Source organism: Triticum aestivum, chromosome 7B, assembly GCF_018294505.1.
Source record: "Triticum aestivum cultivar Chinese Spring chromosome 7B, IWGSC CS RefSeq v2.1, whole genome shotgun sequence".
Lineage (NCBI taxonomy): Eukaryota > Viridiplantae > Streptophyta > Magnoliopsida > Poales > Poaceae > Triticum > Triticum aestivum.
In genome coordinates this window covers 345,928,372-345,951,032 of record NC_057813.1, presented here as the reverse complement: position 1 = coordinate 345,951,032, position 22,661 = coordinate 345,928,372, and the positions used below count along the sequence as shown (strand labels likewise).

General features: G+C 48.2%; 1 long non-coding RNA gene across 6 annotated transcripts; it reads left to right on the top strand.

The window, feature by feature from the left end:
• The first annotated feature begins 435 nt into the window (after positions 1-435).
• LOC123157532 (uncharacterized) lies at positions 436-3,949 on the top strand. 6 transcript variants are annotated; one of them, XR_006479025.1, is made up of 4 exons: positions 436-893; positions 971-2,139; positions 2,270-2,404; positions 3,451-3,949. It is a non-coding gene; the product is annotated as an uncharacterized lncRNA (long non-coding RNA). The 6 variants fall into 6 exon arrangements; XR_006479027.1 differs by having other exon boundaries at positions 971-1,024; positions 1,189-3,949; XR_006479028.1 differs by having other exon boundaries at positions 971-1,333; positions 1,432-3,949.
• The last annotated feature ends 18,712 nt before the right edge of the window (positions 3,950-22,661 follow it).

Here is a 22,661-nt window from a genome sequence, read left to right as displayed (position 1 = left end):
TAATATGCAGGGACAAGAGTGGCAAATACATGGGCGCCTCAGCCGTCGTCTTTGAGGGGCTCGTCGATCCTGCGACACTTGAAGCCCAAGCGTGCAAGGAGGCTATGGATTTGGCTACAGATCTTCATCTCGACTCGTTGTGTATTGCTTCAGACTGCCTAGAAGTGGTGGCCAATATCACATCTGAGACCACCTGCCGGTACGCGACTATCTTGCGAGAGATCAACTTTCAACGGAGTTTGTTCCGAGATGTTAAATTTATCCATGAGTATCGTCAGTTTAATGTTGAGGCCCATAACCTCGCCAAAGCGGCATCCTCTCTCTCTACCGGGCGCCATGTTTGGCTCTTAGATTTGCCCGAGATTATTTGTATTCCTATGAACATTTGCAATTAATAAAAGGGTGCCGTGTCTCAAAAAAAAAAAAAAATGTGCGACATCTTCTGTTCCCCGTCATTGTTGGTCCTCCTCCCGCAAGCCACTCCTGCGAGTGGCGGCTAGGGTTGGCGATGATGAGTGGCCAGACGGATCGAGGCGGGACGGAGGTAGCAGCTGATGTGGCAGGGAGATACAGAGGAGCGGCGTCCATCCAATCCTCCTGATGCGAGGTGCACGATTGGACCGGAGGTGTCGGGTCGAGGCATGGAAGTCGATGCGCGCGGTCGGACTGACTGGAGGAGCGAGATCTGATTCGCCGCCGTTCTCTGCCTCCGCTACCCCTCACGGAACCGTCCTTGGAGCGCACGCACCACTACCTCAGCTTGTCTTTCTTGCTCCACCAACTCATAACTCGTTGAAGACTCTCCGCCGCCGTTGTCTACAGTCTGACATGATCCACTGCTCAGGCCGACAGCCATGGAGGAGTACATGGCGAGCATGAAGGTCCTCTATACGGTTCGTCTTGCGGTCCTTGATACCCCATTCAACCCCGTTCTTCCCTGATCTACTTGTACCTCTGTTTGGTGTTTTAGGCACTGAGCTGCAGGCAAAACATGTGAGAAACGAGTCCGGGCAGCATGCCAAAGGTGAGGGTGCACATCATCTGTGCCGCAAGGCCCAATATCTTCTCTAATCCAATTCGCCCAACAAACATCAAACCAATGCGTGGCATTTATAATTTATCCCCTCCCTCTATTCCTTGATGTGGGCAAAGCTTTCCAATGTGTTCGTTTTTTTGTATATAAACCAGATTCACATAGCTTGGTATGCAGCTGCTTGCATACACAACAAGGAATATTATCAGGGAAGCTCTTGTGGCCAAAGCGTATGATTCTATTTAGGTGGTTCGAGCACCACCGAGTGTGATTACTTTTCTTTCAACTTCCTATGCCCATGTAATGTGACTTAAGCATCTACAAGTAATTTATTTGTTTTCATTATTATATATTTGATTACATGTCTGTTGGGCATTTGGCTTTTTGATTGCTTGTAGAACCAATTGAGACATCGATGGAAAATTTCAAGGATTATATTAAGGTATACACCTGACTCGGTGAACATTTCTTATATTCATTCTGAATTCTCGTGTTTTATGATGGGGGGTTTATATGTAGTTCTGTGATTACATTCTGCAAACATGTAACATTGGTAGTACACTTATACTCCCTCCGTTCCTAAATGTAAGTCTTCTTAGAGATTTCACTATAGACTACATACATAGCAAAATGAGTGAATCTACACTCTAAAATATGTCTATATACATCCGTATGTAGTTTGTAGTTGAATCTCTAAAAAGACTTGTATTTAGGAACGGAGGGAGTATGAAATAACACCAATGATGCATTTTGGTTTGTCATAACAAGTGCTAGCTGCTAGCTGGTTCCAATGGATGATAATTTTATTGTAAACTCAAATATCAGCCTGGTCGACCAGCATGGTCCTCATGACATTAATTTTTTTATCACCTTTTTCTAATGCCTTGAAGATTTTTTTACTAAAGGAGGAAAAGTACATATTGTACTATGGCAAGTTCACACTCCTTGAAGCACCCATTTCTACATCATCGTCTTGCATGCGTGTTGCCCTGATTTGCTTATAACTATCAGGCATTTAGGAACTAAGGAATTTCCTAATTGACATAATCTACATTGCGTGTGCAATGCAAAAATATCACGTCCCCAAAAATCTCACAAGTTTGCAGGTATGCCATTTCTGATCAACAGTTATGCTCTCCCACTTCTCTCATGCTCTTCTCTTGTTATCTGCAATATATGATGTTATTGTTGATATTTTGTGTCATTAATTGAATTTTCACCGATGGACATATGCAGGAAGATAGAAGTGAAAAGAATAGATGCATGCCTCTTGGCCATGAAGAGAAATATAATGAGTCCTGCACCGGAGGAGCCAAAGTCCCCGAGGCAACCGTGATAGAAGTTGATCTGGAGGTGATGCTTGCTGTGAAGGTTAGTTTGGCTCTTTCTTTGACTTTATCTTGGAAATTGCAAAAATATTGTGGTCATTTTTCTTTCTGACTTCGTCCAATTTGAAAGCAACAGATAAGTTATAGTCTCGCCTATATTGTTATGCTAAGACGGCTACATGCAACCATGACATCTTTTGGTGTCATACATATTTGCACAAACCTCCTATCGCAGTACTGAACTTGAAGGCCTCAGAGCGTATACATGACCTTTGGTTTTGGTGACTTATCTTACAGCTACAATAGACAAATTTTCACTACTATATGTTTCGTTGTATGATCATCCTAAGAAGAAGTAATGATTTTGAGTGCTAATCCAGAAGCTTAATTTTGTTGGTATCCTTAAATTCCAAACCCATATTCTATTAAACTTCCATGTTTCATACTGCACATATTTATAGAAATTCCTATGATCCAACCGGAAAAGTAGACAGGCATGTCAATGTTGCGATGTTTCTCTCGTGTGCTATTTGGCCTGCAAGGTTACTATGTTTGTCTCAAATAAGCAAGCAAGTTTATAATCTTTATTTTAGCTTATAAGATCTTCTCATGCCAGTTTTCTGTTGATTTATACACTGGTTGATTCAGACCTCATCTGATACAAGAGAGCTGATGCCAAGGAAAGTTAATAAACCAACTAACAACATAAACATTTGCGTACAACCCTCGGTATAAATGTGAACTATGATTTCTGTCAACTAACAAATGGTTCAAGATATAAATAGATCAGGTTTTATGGTTTGAAATATACAAAAATATTGCTTACAAATTTGCAATTGAATAACCATGTTTGGTGTTACTTCTATGTGGAGATTAGTCTGATATCATTGATCAGAGGTACATACATACATGATTCTTGTTGTAACGCAGTGTACGATGAAGACTTAGATTCAACAATTATGTGATCTGTCATGTAGTGTGCTATGCAAAACGCATAGCTTTCGACCCAACTTCTTTGATTGAATTAATCCTCACAATGGTTCCACTTTAATTTATAATTCTTGTGTTTCCTGCATATTCATGTTTTAGGTTACTGCTTAATGAAGGATAGATGTTGCTCCTATGTTCATAACCCAGTGGTGGCTATAAATCAAAGTGAGCTACAGACGGACACACACAATTGTAAGAAAGTAAAATAGTACTGCGAGTTGATAGAGTTCCTGCTTAGTATCTTCCTGCCATGGTTTATTACTTACTACCGATTGGAGAATCTCTTATTTCAAAATGCAAAGGAAACATGCATTAAATAATTTATTTCAGTATATTTTATCTTTCTCTATAATTTATCATGGGCGTCGGTGTCTCTCACGAAGTGAGGTACTGCTGAAGAACAACCGGACCGGATTGGTTGTCGACGACAGAGGCATGGCCCAATGATATGCCTAGGTGTAATCCCTTCTATAATTTTATTACAGGCCATAATGCATCGATTACTTTAGATAATAAATATTGTCAAAAAATCTGAAATATTTGTACCACCTATATTTATTTTTATTTTCTCAAATATTCCTAATATCTTTTCTCGACATTTTTATTTGTAAATGTCTTTACATAAGCCTTTCTGGGAGAGCTTTTTAGGAGCCAAGTGGAGGATACGATCAATCACAGAACATGTATCCACCAATAAGACCCAATTCAAATCTTCTACACTTGATGCCACAACTTGGACCAACAACTCGATCAACCGGACCGGATTTCTCTCTTCAGTTCCATCATTCTACAAAATGGATGAGTAAAGCACAAGCACGAAGAAATAAACAACAAGTCAATTAAACCTAAGAATATAAAAAACTGAATTTTAAGATCAATTGGACCAGATTTCCCTCATCACTTACATATTCTTTCTCTACAAAGTGGGGGAGGCAAGAACAAGCACACAAAAAGCATCATACATCAAAGCATTGCAAACAAATGTAAAAAAATTACATTATACCCCTAACAACTAAGGGCATCTACAATGCAGGCGCTTAAGATGGGCGCCAGGATCGATTTCCTGCCCTTTTTGCCTGTTTCCCGGTCGAAGCCAGGAATCTAGCTTGCGTCGATGCAAAAGTAGTCGTCCGGCGCTTCAATATTTTTTTCTGCATGCAGCAAATGAACTTGCGGCCGGCGCTACCTGAACGCTAGGATTAGTACGGGAATCTCAACAGAATCCAGAGAAAGTAGGGGCGCTTGGTTGCCTCATGCGTTGGGAGAGCGGATGCTTAGGTTATTGTTTTATTTTAATTTAAATCGTGAGGCGTCTACAGATTGATATTTGCGTTGGAAGCACGGACTCCTACACAGGCGCTAAGTAAAGTATCCTTTTTCTTTATTTCCTCAAGCGCCTACACAAGTGCTTCGCGTTGAAGATGCCCTAAGAGTTAAATAGACGGGCGCAACAACGCGCGCCATCAACGATCTAGTGTGTTCCTAAGATGCCCCGATGTTGAACCTATGCCTTCCACAAACTGTGTGAAAACCCGAAGATTATGCAGGTTATATCTACTGGCGTTTCTTTGGATAAATTTTCAATTCTACAACTTTGTCAAAAATGAGAAGTGAATGAAAAGTTATGCATTGGGGAAGTGGGAGTCGACCTTGAACTTTGTGTTCATGCCCATGGACACGATGTAGATCCTACCATGGAAGCTTCTTGTCAAAATAATGATCCTCATGTGATAAGTTTGTCTTGTATCTATGTTTGCACCTTCACAACCGTGGTTCCAACCATGATTGTTCTTTTTTGATTTCATTTCTCGGACAAGTGGAAGTACTTGTCTTCTGTAGATCATTTGACCCGTCCAACCTCTATTCTGCTATACTCTCGAGTATTGCCCTCTGGTATCTCAAGATTATCACGGAACTACATAACCTCGTATGAGTTCTTCATCAACCAGTATTTCTCGCCGATTCCAATTTTCCACGGGTAAAGTTGTTAGACACCCAAGAACACAGGTAGCTAATTCAAGTCTACACTTTTCCCTTCCATTGTTTTGTTAATCATTCTTATAAACTATTATATCTGAGCAGTGATAACTCTCTGCTTATGTTAACACCTCTGTGTACAAACTCTGTCAGTAAGACCTTGTTACTATTGTTGATGACATTCAAGTAGCCACCGATGGACGAGAACTTTGCCTATTGGTCCGCCTCGTCTTAACAAGCAGGAAAATGGTTCTCTTCACCCCTCGCCTTGGTACCAACGTGGTTGACAACATAACTGACAGGTTGTTCTCTGACCTGCCTTGCTATCATGACCATGCAAACTGTAACGCCTTCTTGCTTTTAACCCACATGGTGTACCCATAACCCACAGTTCCACAGGATCGAAACCTGACTCTCCTGTACATCTCTGTCTTCTAAAATTGTTCCTTATGCTTGGTTTCGTATGTAATTCGCGAGCCACCTTCCTTGTGATCTATTCTGGTATCAGACTCAATACTTATTCCCATTCCTCCGAACCCCTTTCACTCTCTGTTTTAGGCAACAAATGATTGCCTACCCGGTTGAAGCTTCTTATTGCACCTCCTTACCTTGCTCTCGATGACTTTCTTGAACATCAACTCGAGAGATGTCTCTATGTTGCGTTCATCGAAACATCCCCCAGGCACCTATCTTGTGTTGAGCTCCATCCTTCCCGAGTCTTTCCCCCTTACTCCACCCCTTAAATCTCGGGACGAGATTTCTTGTAGTGGAGGAGAATTGTGACGTCCGGATAATTAAGCTACAGTAAGCCTCTGCTAATGGAGCATTGTCATCACATTACTATTGCTAATCCTCGCTTGATCCAGATTTTAATTCAAATTCAAGATTCAAATGAGAGTCCAATTTCAAATTTGTCAAACATGCAAATAAAAATGTTCAATGTGTTGCAAATAATCCTTGGATATTTGTCATGTTGGAAACAACCTCTTTTGGATTCCCAAAGTGCCCCTGGAAATTATTTAGTGGTCCAGGAGCATTTAAATTTGCCTTTTTGATCTCTACAAAGGTAGACAATTCCGTTTGGCCTCAAACTTTTTGTGACTCCTAAATAAGAATGTGATTGATTTATGTGACAAGTCTCATATCAAACAAAACCCATTTAGTTTTATAATTTAATAGGAGTAGTAGCTAAAATGGATAAAAAAGGAAATGGACCCCCCCGCCCCCCCGGGCCACCCGGCCCAGCTAGCCAACTGGCCGGCCCAGTCGGCAGCCCACCTCGTTCGGCCCACCTCTCCCCGCATAACCCCCACCCCGAGCCGAACCCTAGCCGGTTCCATCCCCACTCGCCCCTACTCCTCTCTTCCCACGATCCCCTTCTCCTCCTCCCGTCTGGATCTGGGCAGAGTGCCCGATCCCACTGACCCACATTGCGCCCCGGCGCTCTCCTGTCGCCTGAAAACCGCCGCCGCATGAAGCCTCCCTCGCCGGACCGCCTCCCCGACTTCACTGGATCTTCCCCGTCCTCCTCCCCAGCGGCTGCATCGCGCCGTCGTCGTCCCCGTCGTCGACCACCGCCGCCCCGAGCCCCGGCGCCTCCCCGAGCCCCGGCGCCTCCCCGAGCTCACCTTAGCACACCTACAGGGCCTCGCGAGCCCTCTTCCCCTCCCCCTCTCTCTCCATTATTGGATCCGGCCGCGCCTCCGGCGCGCGCCCACTCTCCCGACCACGTCGCCGCGTCGTTCCGTCACCCGCACGCTGCTTCGCTCGCGCTAGAGGCTCCATGGCCGCACCCACTGGCCATCGGCCCCGCGCGTCCCCGCCACTGCATCTTGCCGCTCCGCCCCTGGACGCCGGAGCCCTGGCCGCTGCTCTGGCCGACCTCGCCGTGCCCTGCCTTTGGCCAGTGGCCGCGTGCGGGTGGCCCAGCCGTGGCTGGCCGGCCACAGCCGCCACCCCACCTCTCCTTCGATGCCGCCCACCGGCGCCACGCCATTGCCGGCGTCCGCCTTCCCCAGTCACCGCGTCGCGCGGCTCTGACCCGTGGCCGTGGCCGTCGCCCTCCCGGTGGCCTCGGGCGCACACGCGGGCGCCCGTGCCCGTTCGCCCAGTTAACCGCCCCAGTCGGCCTGGGCTACCGACTAGTGGGGCCTGCCCCTGTAAAAATAATAATAATAATAATAATGATGATGAATGATAAAAATATATATGTTAATAAATAAATTAACTAAAAGGTAATTAACTTAATTAAAATGGTTTCATTAAATTAATTACTTAGTTAGTCTAACTAATCCATAATTAGCTGAATGAGTGCATGATAGGGGGGGTCCCACCCCTGTTGACCAGTCAAACGTTGACTGGTCAACTGGGTCCCCCTGGCCCACCTGTCAGCCACCGGGTACACTTTTGTGTATACTATGCTGGGTGCGCCTAGCATTTTAGCATTTATTTTCGAATTAATAATAATTTCAGAATATTATTAAAACTTTGAAAAACCATATAAAATAAACCGTAGCTCACATGGAAAACTTTTCTATATGAAAGTTGCTTAGAATGACGAGACTAATCCGAATACGCAGTCTATTCGCCCGCCACACATCCCTAGCATAGCAAACATGCAAGTTTTCTCCTCTGGTTCATCTGTGTGACAGACGTCCGGAACCGGGAAAACTTTCCTGGATTGTTTCCTCCTTCGCCAGTATCACCTAGCACTACGTTAGAACACCTCTAGCCCCTCTTTTTGATTTGTTATGCTTATGCTTGCGTGTATTTACTGTTTCTTACCCCTCTTCTTCTCCGGTAGACCTCAAGACCGCTGCTGATGCCCCTATGATCGACTACGTCGACGACGACCCTCCTTCTCACTTGAGAAACCAGGCAACCCCCCACCCTTTGATCATCCCGATATCGCCCATTCTATACTCTCATGCTTGCATTAGATTTTGCTACTGTTATTGTTTGCTCCTATTCTGATGCATAGCCTGCTTTTGTACCTGCTTTTGTTACCTACCTGTTTATCCTAAACTGCTTAGTATAGGTTGGTTAGTGATCCATCAGTGACCCCCACTTGTCCTTGCTTCCCCTGCTTCATCTTCGACGACTCGATCAACGTGATCGATGACCAGAGCCTGAAACCTCACATCACATCACGCCCCTTTAGTTGCTCGACTATGCAAAGCTACTATCGAGTGCCGGGGGTGATCCCTCATAACGCACTCCTGATGATAATTCTGTAGAGTAGCTATTCGGTCGTGGTCATCGAGGGTGATTTCCACTTTCACCATTCCCGATACGGCTCTGTCGTTCAACACCTCAAGTGTGAACCTTGAGGGGGGTCCCTCTTACGTTCACCTTGATGATTACATTGAGTGAAATCCACTGGGGGTGATTCCTCGGGTTTTCCCCTTGATGTCTGGACACACAGTTACCTTGACTTTACTTGAGACCATTGTTGGAGTCGGGTCGGTCCTGAGGGGTACCCACGAGTTGATGTGAAAGTCGGGCGGGCCCGTTGAGCACCCGCGAGTTTTCCCTTGCCTTAAGTCCATGAGACGGGGCGACGGGTCACCTTATCATGAGTCTCTGCTCGTCTCCGCGAGACCCCAATGCACTAACAGGTTTGGGTATTTGTTCTGAGTTGGCCTCTGGCCTTTACACACTAACCACCACGCAAGAATAGTTATGGGCCTCGGCGTCACGGTATCAGCCGAAGCTTTGTCAGACGTCCAGTTCAGCGGTGCGGCATGGTCGGATCGTGTGGCCATCCGAGGTGGTGCTGGTATTCACCCTACACGCAACGACCCGGAGTGCTGTTGGGCGATGGGCCCAAGACCCCGGAGCGCTTAGGATGTAGACTGGCGGGGACCTCTCTACTGAGCCTAGGTAGGGCTGCGACGTGTTGATCTTCCGAGCCGGGCATTGACCCCAGAAAGGTTTGTCCGACCAGAGTGATCGAGCGAGTTGGGTAACATGGTGCACCCATGCAAGGAAGATATATATTCGAATACTGTGTCCACGGTAATGGACGTTTAGACTTATATCCTGATCTTATATAACTAGAAATGGATACTTGAGATATGTGATGGATATGTGGCTCCGAGATTGCTTTTTCATAGGGAGTCGGTTCTTTGCTCTTGTACATGCTGCAAGACGCTTGGAGCTACTTGAAGATGCTAGTCTTCAATAGGCTAGGACTTCCCCTCTATTCTGGCATTCTGCAGTTCAGTCCACAGATACAATCCTTCTAATTGATACCAATGCATACTTAGTATAGATCTGATGCTTGCGACTACTTTGGATGAGTACTCACGGTTGCTTTGCTACCCCTTTTCCCCCTTCTTTCCTCTTTCCAGTTGATGCAACCAGATGGTGGATCCCTGGAGCTAGATGCCACAGCTGACGGATACTACCACGTGAAGATCATCGACGACCAAGAGTAGTTAGGAGGTCCCAGGCAGGAGGCCTTGCCTCTTCGATCGTTGTTGCTTTTGTGCTAGCCTTCTTAAGGCATCCTTGTTTAACTTATGTCTGTACTCAGATATTATTTCTTCCGCTGACTCTTGTGTATCGAGCTATGTATTCGAGCCCTCGAGGCCCCTGGCTTGTAATATAAAGCTTGTATTATTCTGATTTGTGTCTAGAGTTGTCTTGTGATATCTTCCCGTGAGTCCCTGATCTTGATCGTACACATTTGCGTGTATTATTAGTGTATGATTGAATCGGGGGCGTCACACTCACTCGAGCCAAAAGCAGGTGATGAAGGGAAGAAGAGGGTCAAACAAAACAACAGCTAGAGTGACTGGAAATCCTTCAATGAGGAAGGATTCTGAAAGTGAAGAGGAAGAGGAAGAAGAGGTTGCTGCTCAAGCACCTCCTACAATGGCACAAAAGCTGATGGGGGATGCCACCAAGTATGGGGCAGCTCCTTCAGAGCCCAAGACAGCCCCCAAAGCTCCAGCTCAAGCTCCAAAGAGAAGTACCAGGAACATACCTGCTACAGATAAGAACCAGGCCCCAGTGCCTGAAGCTGCTGAAGAAGATGAAGCCCAAGTTGTAACGCCCGGATAATTTTGCTACAGTAATCCCACGCTAATCATGACACGTCATCCCAATTACTGTTGCTATCCTCGCAATAATTTGAAACCGTTCAAATTCAAAATTCAAATTGATGAAAACAATAAAAGTTTTCAAAAATTAATATAAAATTGTTCGGTGGTTGGCGAATATTACAAAGGTAATTATAGTGCAACAGACATATCTTTATAAAATGGCTAAGTGGATTAAATGATTTAAACAGAAAAGAAATAATAAAAGAAAATACAAAAAAAACAAAAAAACAAAAGGTGGCAAGCCCCCCCTGCTGGACCGCGGCCCAGCTGGCCATCGGGCCAACCAGGCCGGCCCAGGTCGGCCCCCCCACTCCTCTCCCTTATCCACTCCCCCCCACTCCCCACCGACAGCCTCCCCCACTTCCCCCCCGAAATATCCTCCCCCCGATCTGGATCGGGAGGAGATCGCCGCCACACGCCGGACCGCCCCGTCGCCGCCGAATGCCTCCCCGCCCTCCTCCTTGCCGGTCGTCCCCGACCGCCCCTGAGCACGCTGCCTAGACCCTACGCGCCTTCCCCCCACCGTGAGCATCGCCCCGCTCCTCCCCCTCTGCTCCCGTCGCCGGATCCGCCGCGCCCGCGACCTCCCGTGACCTCACCCCGGCCTCCTCTCCCTCCGGCGACGCTGGCCCCGTGCTCCTCCGCCTCGGCCACGCGCCCCGGCCACCACCGTCGCCCGCTCGCCCTCTAGCCTCGTGCCACCCGGCCCCGCTCTCCGGCATCGATGCCGCCGTCGCTCGGTTCCGCCCCGGCGGCGCCCAGCGCCCTGCGCCCATTCCTGGCCGGCGCCGTGTCCCTCGCCGTGGCCACCGGCCTCCCTCGCTCCTCCTCCTCCCCTGAACCCCCACCACCTCGCCCCGGCCTCGCTACGCACCGCCCGGCCACCACCGCCTCCTTCCCGCGGCTCCTGGCCGCGCCCGCCAGGGCCGTCGCCGTCCGGGGCCTCCCCTGCTCCCCGCCCCCTGCCGCTGTCGAGCGAGGCCGCCGACGCAGCTGGGCCTCACGCCCTCGCTGCGGTGCCCTCGGGCACGGGTGCCCAGTGCCCAGTCGGGCTCACACCCGCACCCGCACCCGCACCGCCCTGTGCCCGCTAAGGCCCCCGGGCAACTGACTAGATGGCCCCGCCCCAGAACGTAAAAAAAAAGGGATTAAAAAAATAAAAAAATAAAAAAAAAAATAAATAAATAATAAAATAAATAAAAAAATAAATATAATTACTAAAATTAAACATGATTTAATAAAATTATTAATTAATTAATTAATTAATTAATTAAGTTAATTAATCCGGTTTAATTAAATTAATTAACTAGTTAAGTTTAATTAAACTGTAATTAGATTAACCTAAACCCTAATTAACCTAAATAGAGAATGACAGGTGGGTCCCACTGGACCCACATGTCAGGTTGACCAAGTCAACCCTGTTGACTGCTGACGTCAGCATGACATCATGCTGACATCATAATTCCATTTTTCGAATTAAATAATTAATTGATTAAATTCCAAAAATTAATAAAATCTTTAAATAATCATATCTTTTAATCCGTAACTCGGATTAAAATATTTTCAACATGAAAGTTGCTCAGAACGACGGGACGAATTCGGATACGCAGTCCGTTCGTCCGCCACACCCCCCTAACCTATCGAACCCGCAACTTTCCCCCTCCGGCTCCTCTACCCGAAAACACGAAACACCGGGAATACTTTCCCGGATGATTCCCCCCTTAACAAGTACCACCTCATACCACGTTAGGGCACGCCTAGCATCGCTTCTTGACATGTCATGCATCGATATGCATCTGTTTACTTGGTATTCATTGTTTCTTCCCCCTCTTCTCTCCGGTAGACTACGAGACCGACGCTGATGCTGCCCAGTTCGACTATGGAGTTGACGACCCCTCCTTCTTGCCAGAGCAACCAGGCAAGCCCCCCCCCTTGATCACCAGATATCGCCTATTCTACTCTATACTGCTTGCATTAGAGTAGTGTAGCATGTTACTGCTTTCCGTTGATCCTATTCTGATGCATAGCCTGACATTGTTGCTACACCTGTTGATACCTTACCTGCAATCCTAAATGCTTAGTATAGGATGCTAGTTTATCATCATTGGCCCTACATTCTTGTCAGTCTGCCTTGCTATACTATTGGGCCGTGATCACTCGGGAGGTGATCACGGGTATATACTATACATACATACATACTATACAGATGGTGATTAAAGTCGGGTCAGCTCGAAGAGTACCCGCGAGTGATTCACGGATTGGGGGCTGAAAGGACCTTTGTCCCGACGGCCCTCTGTGTGGATCTTTTGTGGCGGAGCGACGGGGCAGGTTGAGACCGCCTAGGAAAGAGGTGGGCCTGGCCCTGTTCGGCGTTCGCGGATACTTAACACGCTTAACGAGATCTTGGTATTTGATCTGAGTTGGCTACGAGCCTATACGCACTAACCATCTACGCGGGAGTAGTTATGGGTATCCCGACGTCGTGGTATCAGCCGAAGCACTTCAGACGTCAGCGACGGAGCGGCGCGCGCCGAATTGGACTGGAACGCCACTAGGCTAGGTCTGCTTTCGGCCGCCCACGCAACGTGCAGGTGTGCTCAGGGCGATGGGCCCAGACCCCTGCCCGCTTAGGTTTAGACCGGCGTGCTGGCCTCTCTGTTTTGCCTAGGTGGGGCTGCGACGTGTTGATCTTCCGAGGCCGGGCATGACCCAGGAAAGTGTGTCCGGCCAAATGGGATCAAGCGTGTTGGGTTATGTGGTGCACCCCTGCAGGGAAGTTAATCTATTCGAATAGCCGTGATCTTCGGTAACAGGACGACTTGGAGTTGTACCTTGACCTTATGACAACTAGAACCGAATACTTAATAAAACACACCCTTCCAAGTGCCAGATACAACCGGTGGTCGCTCTCCCTCAGGGATATGAGGAGGGGATCGCCGGGTAGGATTATGCTATTGTCACATCCCTAGCTTCAGGCATTGCTCTAGGTTAGCTTCATGTGTGCATCATGTCTATATTTTTGAAACTTGAATTGAGGAATATTGGAAGCCTCAAAACCCTAAATAAAAGAGGGGCAAAAACCCTAGAAATCTCACTCATTGCTCCAAAAGGCTCTTCTTAAATGTTTGATAATTTTTGGTAAGGGTTCTGGTCCCAACCAAAATATTGAACATTTTTAAGGATTTATTTTTGGGACTTTGAATTTAAATGTTTAGCTATTTGAATTTGAATTATATTCATATAATTAGAATATAATTTCAAATACCCCTGAAATATTTTATGAGCTTTTTGGAAAAAGTCCATCTAGCAACATAAATTATTCAGAGGATATTTGGCACTGTTCTGAATTTGTTTAAATTTGAAAACAGTGGAAAAGAAAAAAAAAGAAAACAAAACAGAACAGAAATAAAAATAAAAAGAACAGAGTCTCACCTGGGCCTTACCTGGCTGGCCCAGTGGACAGCCCAGCCCACTGGCCTGGTGCCAGTCGTCCTCTACCTCTGCCAGTAGGCAGAGGAGGGAGACAGCGCACGCGCGCGCCGTGGCGACACGCCACCTCCCTGCCTGCCTGCGTCCCTCGCCACCGCGACGCCTCGGGCTTTCTCTTCGGCGCCGCCCCGAACCCCTGGACCCCCTCACTCGTCCCCTTCGTCTCTCCTTCGCCTCTCCTTCTCGCACACCCGAACGCCCCCGTCGCCGCCGCTCGCCATAACCACGGCCACCGGCCACCCCTAGCCTCACCGACGCCCCAGGGAGCTCCGCTTCGACCTCCTCGTCCTCCCCGTCGACTCACTCGACGCCGGATGCCTCAAAACACCGTCACCGGCCTCTTCTTCATCGCCGGCCACCGCGGATCCCCATCATCGACTCGTCGCCGTCCGGCCTTCCCCGAGCCTGCTTCGGCGTCCGCTGCAACCGCCGTGAGCCACCGAACCTTTTCCCCCTCTCCGTTCCCTCTCTGGCACGCCGTAGCCGCCTCGCCCCTTTCGCCCGACTGCGTCGCCGCCTGCACTCACCGCCGACACGACTCCGGCAACCATTTGGTCCGGGCGTCGTGTCCAACATGCTCGCTACCTCGCGTAGCTGCTGTAGGTGCCACGAACACAATACCACGGCCGCAGCAGCCCCGTAGCCAGAAACCACCGAACGCCGGCGCCGCCTCGAGCTCGTTTCCGGCGAGCTCCGGCCGTCCCCGCTGCTGCCGCAAGCCTCCCTGGATGCGGGCGAGTCCCAGCTCCCCGCGCGTGCACTCGGCCGGCCGTTTGGTCGCCGGAGACGCAAACCCGAGGCTCGCCACCGCGGCTGGCCTCGCCGGCGACAAGCCGCGGGTCAACTCCGGCGGGTTTGACCCCCTGACGTGTGGGCCCAGGCGCCTGCTTAATTAGTATTAGGTTAATTAGTGTTAATTAATTTAGTTAATTAAGTGAGCCACTGACATGCGGGCCCCGCCCGGCTAACTAAGTTAGTTAGGGCTAACTAACCTGGTTAGTTGACTGAGACACTGACGTGTGGACCCCACACGTCAGGTTTGACCCTGACCGACCCCTGTTGACTTGCTGACGCAAGCATGACGCAGTGCTGATGTCATAAAGTATTTTCTGGATTTAATTATATTCAGGAAATTCCAGAAAATAGCTAAAACTTCAATAAATCATAGAAAATTAACCGTAACTCCAAATGAAATAAATTATATATGAAAAATTATTAGAAAAATTGAAGGAATCCATCTGTACCATTTTCATGCATGTTAGAACAACTTATAGATGCTGTTTAGCACAAATCATATAAATGGCATTTGAATAATCACATATGGAGTTTGAATTTGAATTTTATATTCAAACCAACTTCATTTAATCTGGTTTTAGGTGCATTAGCCCAGAACACATTCATATTGCCATGTCATAGCATGCATCATATTGTGCATTGCATTGATCGTGTTTTTCTGTATTTGCCGGTATTTGTCCCCTCTCGATAGACGTGATACCGATGATGTGATCGTTGACACTGATGAAGACTCAATGTTATCTTCAGAAGTGCCAGGCAAGCAAAACCCCCTTGTCCATTCCGATACAATCCTACTCTCTCGCTCCTGCTCTCTTTTACTGCATTAGGACAACAACGACATATTTGTTACTTGCTGCGGTAGCTGAACCCCTTTGTCCTTTGCATGACCTGTCATTGCCACAGTAAATAGATGAAACCCACTAGCATGAGTAGGAGTTGTTTGAGCCCTGTTGTGCCTACTCATTCATGTTTGTTTGTCATGCCTGCTACTGCTTAGAGTTGAGTCAGGTCTGATTCATCGGGGATGAATCAGAAGTGTGTGAACATGTCCTACTGTGTGTGAGCTAAGTGTGTGAACACGATTTGGTAAACGTAGCGGTGAGAGGCCATGTAGGAGTACATGGTGGGTTGTCTCATTGCAGCCGTCCTCAGGAACTGAGTTCTGTGTTTGTGATCCATGATTCAGCTACTACCACGCATTGGGCCCGAAACCAATGGACCCTCTCGGCTTCTTGATCACCCTTGTCCTCTGTCCAGGAGTTGCAAGTAGTTTCTGGTGTTGTAGTATGCTGGAGGCCGTGCGCAGCGCTGACCGTAGGGGTGGGCTGTGATGCGGTAGGCACGTGGCCGGGTAAACCGGGCGCCCGTTTGGTGTCACGGAACCCTGTACACATCGTTTGGCGCTATGAGCGAAACTCCGGCCGGATCTCCTCATGGATGGAACCCGAATAGGCGATAAACCTGGACTAGAGACTTAGGTGATTAGGTAGGTCGTGGCCGACACCCACGTTGGGCTTCCGCTTGAAGGTTGTCGAGTACATGTCGTGTAAATGGCGGTAAGTGGTGAGAGCGTGTGTGAAGAAGTACACCCCTGCAGGGTTAACATCATCTATTCGAATAGCCGTGTCCGCGGAAAAGGACTTCTGGGTTGCTTATATCAGTTCATAGACAAGTGAAAGTGGATACCCTAAAATACGCAAGATAAGCGTGAGTGCTATGGATGGCGTTCTCGTAGGGAGACGGGAGCGGATCCATAGTGGTGTATTGATATGGTGAATATGTGGACTCGTGTGCGTCACCTCAAAAGAGTTACTTGCAGTCGTAGTTCAGGATAGCCACCGAGTCAAAGCTGGCTTGCTGCAGTCAAACTCCACCATCCCCTTTGTTGATAATGATGCATGTGTAGATAGATCTGATGTAAGTCTTGCTGGGTACATTTGTACTCACGTTTGCCTATTTTATGTTTTGCAGAGAGACTTCAGTCTCACTAGTAGTTCCACGTGGACTTCGACGTTTAGCTTGATACCTCAGCTACGATCTTGTGCCCTCGGCAGGATCTGATAGATAGTCAGGCTTCTCAGCCTTTTCCATTTATAGATGTCTGTACCCAGACATGATAGCTTCCGCTTGTGCTTTGACTTGTATGCTCTGATTGTTGGGTCATGAGACCCATGTTTGTAATATCTCGCTCCTCGGAGCCTATTGATTAAAATACTTGAGTCGTAGAGTCATGTTGTGATGCCATGTTGTGTTTGCACATATCGAGCATATTGTGTGTATGTGATTGAAATGCTTGGTATGTGTGGGATCTGACCATCTAGTTGTTTATCTTTAGTAGCCTCTCTTACCGGGAAATGTCTCCTAGTGTTTCCAACGAGCCATGGTAGCTTGCTACTGCTCCGGAACACTTAGGCTGGCCGGCATGTGTCCTTCTTCGTTCCTGTGTCTGTCCCTTCGGGGAAATGTCACGCTTTGAGTACCGGAGTCCTGTTAGCCCGCTACAGCCCGGTTTACCGGAGTCCTGCTAGCCCAGTGCTACAGCCCGGACCCACTTGCTGATGACCGACACGTTCGAAGCTGGGTCATGGATGCCTGTCCCTGTAAGTCTGTGCCACTTTGGGTTTACGACTAGTCATGTCAGCCCGGGCTCCTTATCATATGGATGCTAGCGACACTATCATATACGTGAGCCAAAAGGCGCAAACGGTCCCGGGCAAAGGTAAGGCGACACCCGTGGGGATACCGTGCGTGAGGCCGCAAAGTGATATGAGGTGTTACCGGCTAGATCAATGTGACATCGAGTCGGGGTCCTGACAGCTATGCGATGTGTAACACCCCGAGAATCTTGCTACCGTAATCTCCCCCTAATGGTGTCCATGTCATCATGGTTACTATGCAGCTTGCCACCTGTCCAAAATCCAAAGCCATTTTCAAATTTGAAATAGAGTCAAGTAAATTGTTTCTTTGAACATTAAAACTAAAATGTTCATCATCTAGCAAATATTCCAAAACAAATGCTGTTAAGGAAAACAACATCATCTTCAACACATACGGGTCTGAGCATTTAAAACAGTGCCAAAACGACACTTTAAATGCCCTATTCTTTTTCAAAAAAATCAAATGAATTCCAAACTTGCCTAAACTTTTTGTGGAAGTGTCTAAAATCACCAGGGATTTAATGGCACCCTTCCCAAGTTTTTCCCGAGTCAATAGACTGCCCAAATAATTCATTTCCTCTCTTTGTTTTTAAATAAAAAGAAAAACAAGGCAGCCCACTATGCACATGGGCCATGAGTGCACAGTGTGCCGGCCCAGCCCACCTCCCATCTCCATCTTCCTCTGTTCATAGAAGCCCCTGTGGACGCCGGACGCACGTCCATGACGCCGATGGCCACGGGGCAACCATCCGCAGGTGCCCCGAGAGGATAATAGACCCCTCCTCGCCCTGGAACAAACCCTAGACGCCCCCTCCATTTTCCCCTCTTCGCGCCGTCTCCTTCCCCACCACGTGCGGCCGACACCATCGTCGCTGCGCCTGCATCGATCCCGCAGCCACCGTGCTTCCCTACCTTCGGGAGGCTCTCTAGCAGCTGCGCCGCGCCCTTCTTCGTCATCCACGCCACTACATCGAGCTCGCGGAGCCGCAACGCCATTGCCACGTCTTCTGCTTCTTCTCCGATCGCCGACATCCGCCGCTTCGATCCGTCGTCTCCGGCGCCTCTCCGAGCCCACTACGCCGACGCCATCGCTGGATCCGCATCACCCCCCGACCACCCCGACGCCTCTGAGCCATCCTGGTGCTCCAATGTGAGCTCCCCTCTGTTTTCCCTTCCTTCAATTGCTTGTTTTCGTCGCTGTCCGCACGGCACCGTGCACCACCGTGGTCGTTGTTGTTTATGGGGTCCGTCCTGAAGAAAACCAAGGTCGATGCCGTGCATCTGGTGCTCCCAGGAGGCGTGTGTGTCGTATGCGTAGCCGAATCCATGCTCGCCCGCTCGAATCGAACTAACAGGCAGCCACCACCGCCATTCACCATGGCCGGTGATGCTTGCTCCTGCCGCGCTCCCGCCGCGTGCTGGTCGTCCCAGGTCACCCCCCTGGTCGCGCCCTCACGCAGCCCTGTGCTCGCCTCCAGCCCGCTCGGCGCTGCCGCCACTGCATGCTGCTATGCTGCACAACTTCAGTAACATTCAGTTACTGTAGCTAGTGCTAGCTTTCCTATTTCCACAATGACTAACCCCCTTGACAGCCTCTGATCAACGGTTAAACAACTACTAACAGACCTAAAAATAATATGAGTAGAAAGTAGACATGACAAACTCCATTTTATCCCATTGAACCAAATCCTTTTGATGATTAGATTAAATCCTACAAAAATCACAAAATGACATCTTATGTTAATAACTCCTAGCCTACTAACTTGTGTGTGCTGTGTGTGTGCGTCGTGCACGTGGCCGGAGTAGTGGCCGTCCCTTGCTTACATTAGTACTACTAGGTGTTAATTAATGGCTAGAATAGTCTATGTACCGATGACATGTGGCCCCTGTTATTTTAAAGGCCTAATTAATAGTTTGTGCCAATGACAAGTAGGGCCAAATGCACTGTTCATTGGTTGACTAGTAAAGGTGTTGACTGAGTCAACCCAGCTCCTTGACCCCACATGTCCTTGAGTGTGACTAGCCCCATGCTGAGTTTAAAAAGACATTTCACTGTTTATAATTTGAATTAAATAAATTAAAAAAAATCCTTTAAACTTTAGAAATTCATAGAAATAAACCGTAGCTCGGACGGAAAAACATTATACATGAAAGTTGCTCAGAACGACAAGACGAATCCGAATACGCTAACCACATATCTGTCAGATGCTTCTAACTATATGAACATGGAACCTTACCCCTCCGGTCATCTGTCTGACACAGGTCCGGAACCGGGAATACATTCCCGGTTGAATTCTCCCTTCACCTATATCGTGTAGCCATACGTTAGGTCACTCCCGGCACAACCTATTGCCACGTTATGCTTTGTGATGCTTTGTTTGCTCTATATTTACTGTTTCTTCCCCCTCTTCTCTCCGGTAGACCCCGAGGCCGCTGATGCCCCGGTGATCGACTACGTCGTCGACAACGACCCCCTCCTTGCCAGAGCAACCAGGCAAGCCCCCCCTTTGATCATCCCGATATCGCCCATTCCATTCTCTCATGCTTGCATTAGATTTTGCTATTGTTATTGTTTGCTCCTATTCTGATGCATAGCCTCCTTTTGTAACCTGCTTATTGTTACCTTACCGGCTTATCCTAAACTGCTTAGTATAGGTTGGTTAGTGATCCATCAGTGACCCCCACCTTGTCCTTGTTGCCCCTGCTTCATCATTGAAGACCCGATCAACGGGATCGAAGACCAGGCCCCTGCACCGCACATCACTTTCCCCTTAGTTGCTCGACACTACTGGGATACTATCGAGTGCCGAGGGTGAGACCTCTACAACACTTCTGATGTTAACCCTGTAGTGTAGCTATTCGGTCATGGTCATCGAGGGTGATTTCCTCCTTAACCACTTCTGATACGGCTCTGTCGTGTAACCCCTCAAGTGTGAACCTCGAGGGTGATTCCTCTACGTTCACCTTGATGATTACATTGAGTGGAACCCACCGGGGGTGATTCCTTGGGTTTTTCCTCTTGATGTTTGGACACACGGATACTTGGACTTTACAACTGTTACTTGGAAAGTGATGTGGAGACGGGTTGACCTGGAAGGTGCCCGTGAGATAATTACGAGGCGGGGCCGGGCATTCTTAGCCCTTGCCGCAAGTCCTCGAGACGGGGCAACGGGGTCACCTCTTTCGTGAGTCTCTGCTTGTTACCGCGCGTTCCTAATCCACTATGATTTGGATATTTGATCCGAGGGGCCTCTGGCCTGATAGCACTAACCATCACGTGGGCATAGTATGGGGGTTCTGCGTCGTATGCATCAGCCGAAGCTTAGTAGACGTCAGCGACGGAGCGGCGCGCGCCGGGTTGGACTGGTAAGCTCCTGCCTTTTTAGGGAGGTAGCTAGGTCTGCTCACCGGCCGCGTTCGCAACGTGCAGGAGTTCCCGGGGCGATGGCCCATGACCCCTGGGGGCATAGGTTTAGTCCGGCGTGCTTGACCTCTCTATTTAAGCCTAGGTCGGGTTGCGGCGTATTGTTTGGCCGAGGCCGGGCATGACCCTGGAAAGTGTGTCCGGCCGGACTTAATCGAGCGTGGTGGGTAAGTTGGTGCACCCCTGCAGGGAAGAACTAATCTATGCATAGCCTGTCCTACGGTAACGGACACTTGGAGTTGTATCCCGATCGATACAACTAGAACTGGATACTTGTGATGAGAACTGGATGGTGATGAGGATTTGATTGTGATGATAACTGGATAGTATGGCTCTGGGATTGCTTTCTCGCAGGGAGTCGAGAAAGGATCTCTGGCCGAGGTTGATAACACTACTACCGCTTTACTTTATGCTACTCTACTCCCTCCTGTTGCTGCAAGATGGTGGGTTCGAGAAGATGCTAGTCTTCGATAGGACTAGGCCTTCTCCCTATTCTGGCATTTCTACACCCCAGTCCACATATACAGCCTTCCGTTGATAATGTTGCATATGTAGTGTAGATCCTTGCTTGCGAGTACTTTGGATGAGTACTCACGGTTGCTTTGCTTCCCCTTTTCCCCCCTCTTTCTTCTTTCTGGTTGTTGCAACCAGATGGTGGAGTCCAGGAGCCAGATGCCACCTTTGACGACGGCTGCTACCCCGAGGGTGCCTACTACCACGTGACGGACGCCGACGACCAAGAGTAGTTAGGAGGCTCCCAGGAAGGAGGCCTTGCCTTTTCGATCGTAGATGCTTTTGTGCTAGCCTTCTTAAGGCAAACTTGTTTAACTCATGTCTGTACTCAGATATTGTTGCTTCCGCTGACTCGTTTGTAATCAAGCTGATGTATTCGAGCCCTCGAGGCCCCTGGCTTGTAATATAAAGCTTGTATTATTTTAATTTGTGTCTAGAGTTGTGTTGTGATATCTTCCCGTGAGTCCTTGATCTTGATTGTACACATTTGCGTGTATGATTAGTGTACGATTGAATCGAGGGCGTCACAAGTTGGTATCAGAGCCGACTGCCTGTAGGTAGCCCCCTTTCCAACTCCTTGGCCGAAGTTGAGTCTAGTCACTGAAATTTTTTTACTAACATTGGCTGTGTGGCTTACGGGCCCACGTCGCCATTGGGTGGTATTAGGATCTTTTATTCCTCGTCTATACTCTGGGACTCTGAACTCTCTTCTATTCGGGTTAAAGATTTTACTAACTCTGACTCTAGGATCTCGTAACCACTTCCTCCCGGAGAGCCCCTTCACTGCAGATGATCGCTTGCTTCGCCAGAAGATTCTGCAGATACTCCTCGATGTTTTCCCGAGACCCTTGTGCCCTTTGCCATTGCATTTCCCTACCACCGATAAGTCCCCATGGATAGCTACATACACTTGTCGTCCATACAATCATTCCTCGATGCTCTTGTTATTACAAGATGCCCCGAAATTCTCTATTGCTTCAAGAATCCTTTGAGCTTACTGCCTTGCAGTTCTTTGCCCCATGAATACACCCCCCCTTCGGATAATTCCTCGCACTCACCGAGGATCCGTTCATCCTCAGTTGTTCGTGTGATTCACAAAATTCTTCGAAATACTATGTGATCTTCCGAAAATCCTCTGCAGCCTATTGCTCTTGATTCTCCTTGCCTGCTTGCACTATGATTAGTTCCGTATGTCGAGCAATATCCTTCAAAATTCTTTGTGGTTGTACTTCTGTTCCTATGGATTCAACGTGTGAGCGAATACTGGCAATCACCAATTAATCCTTGGAAATTTTCTTTCCGTCTCCGACATCGCTCCGGTTATGAGCTGGTTCTTGCCCAATCAAG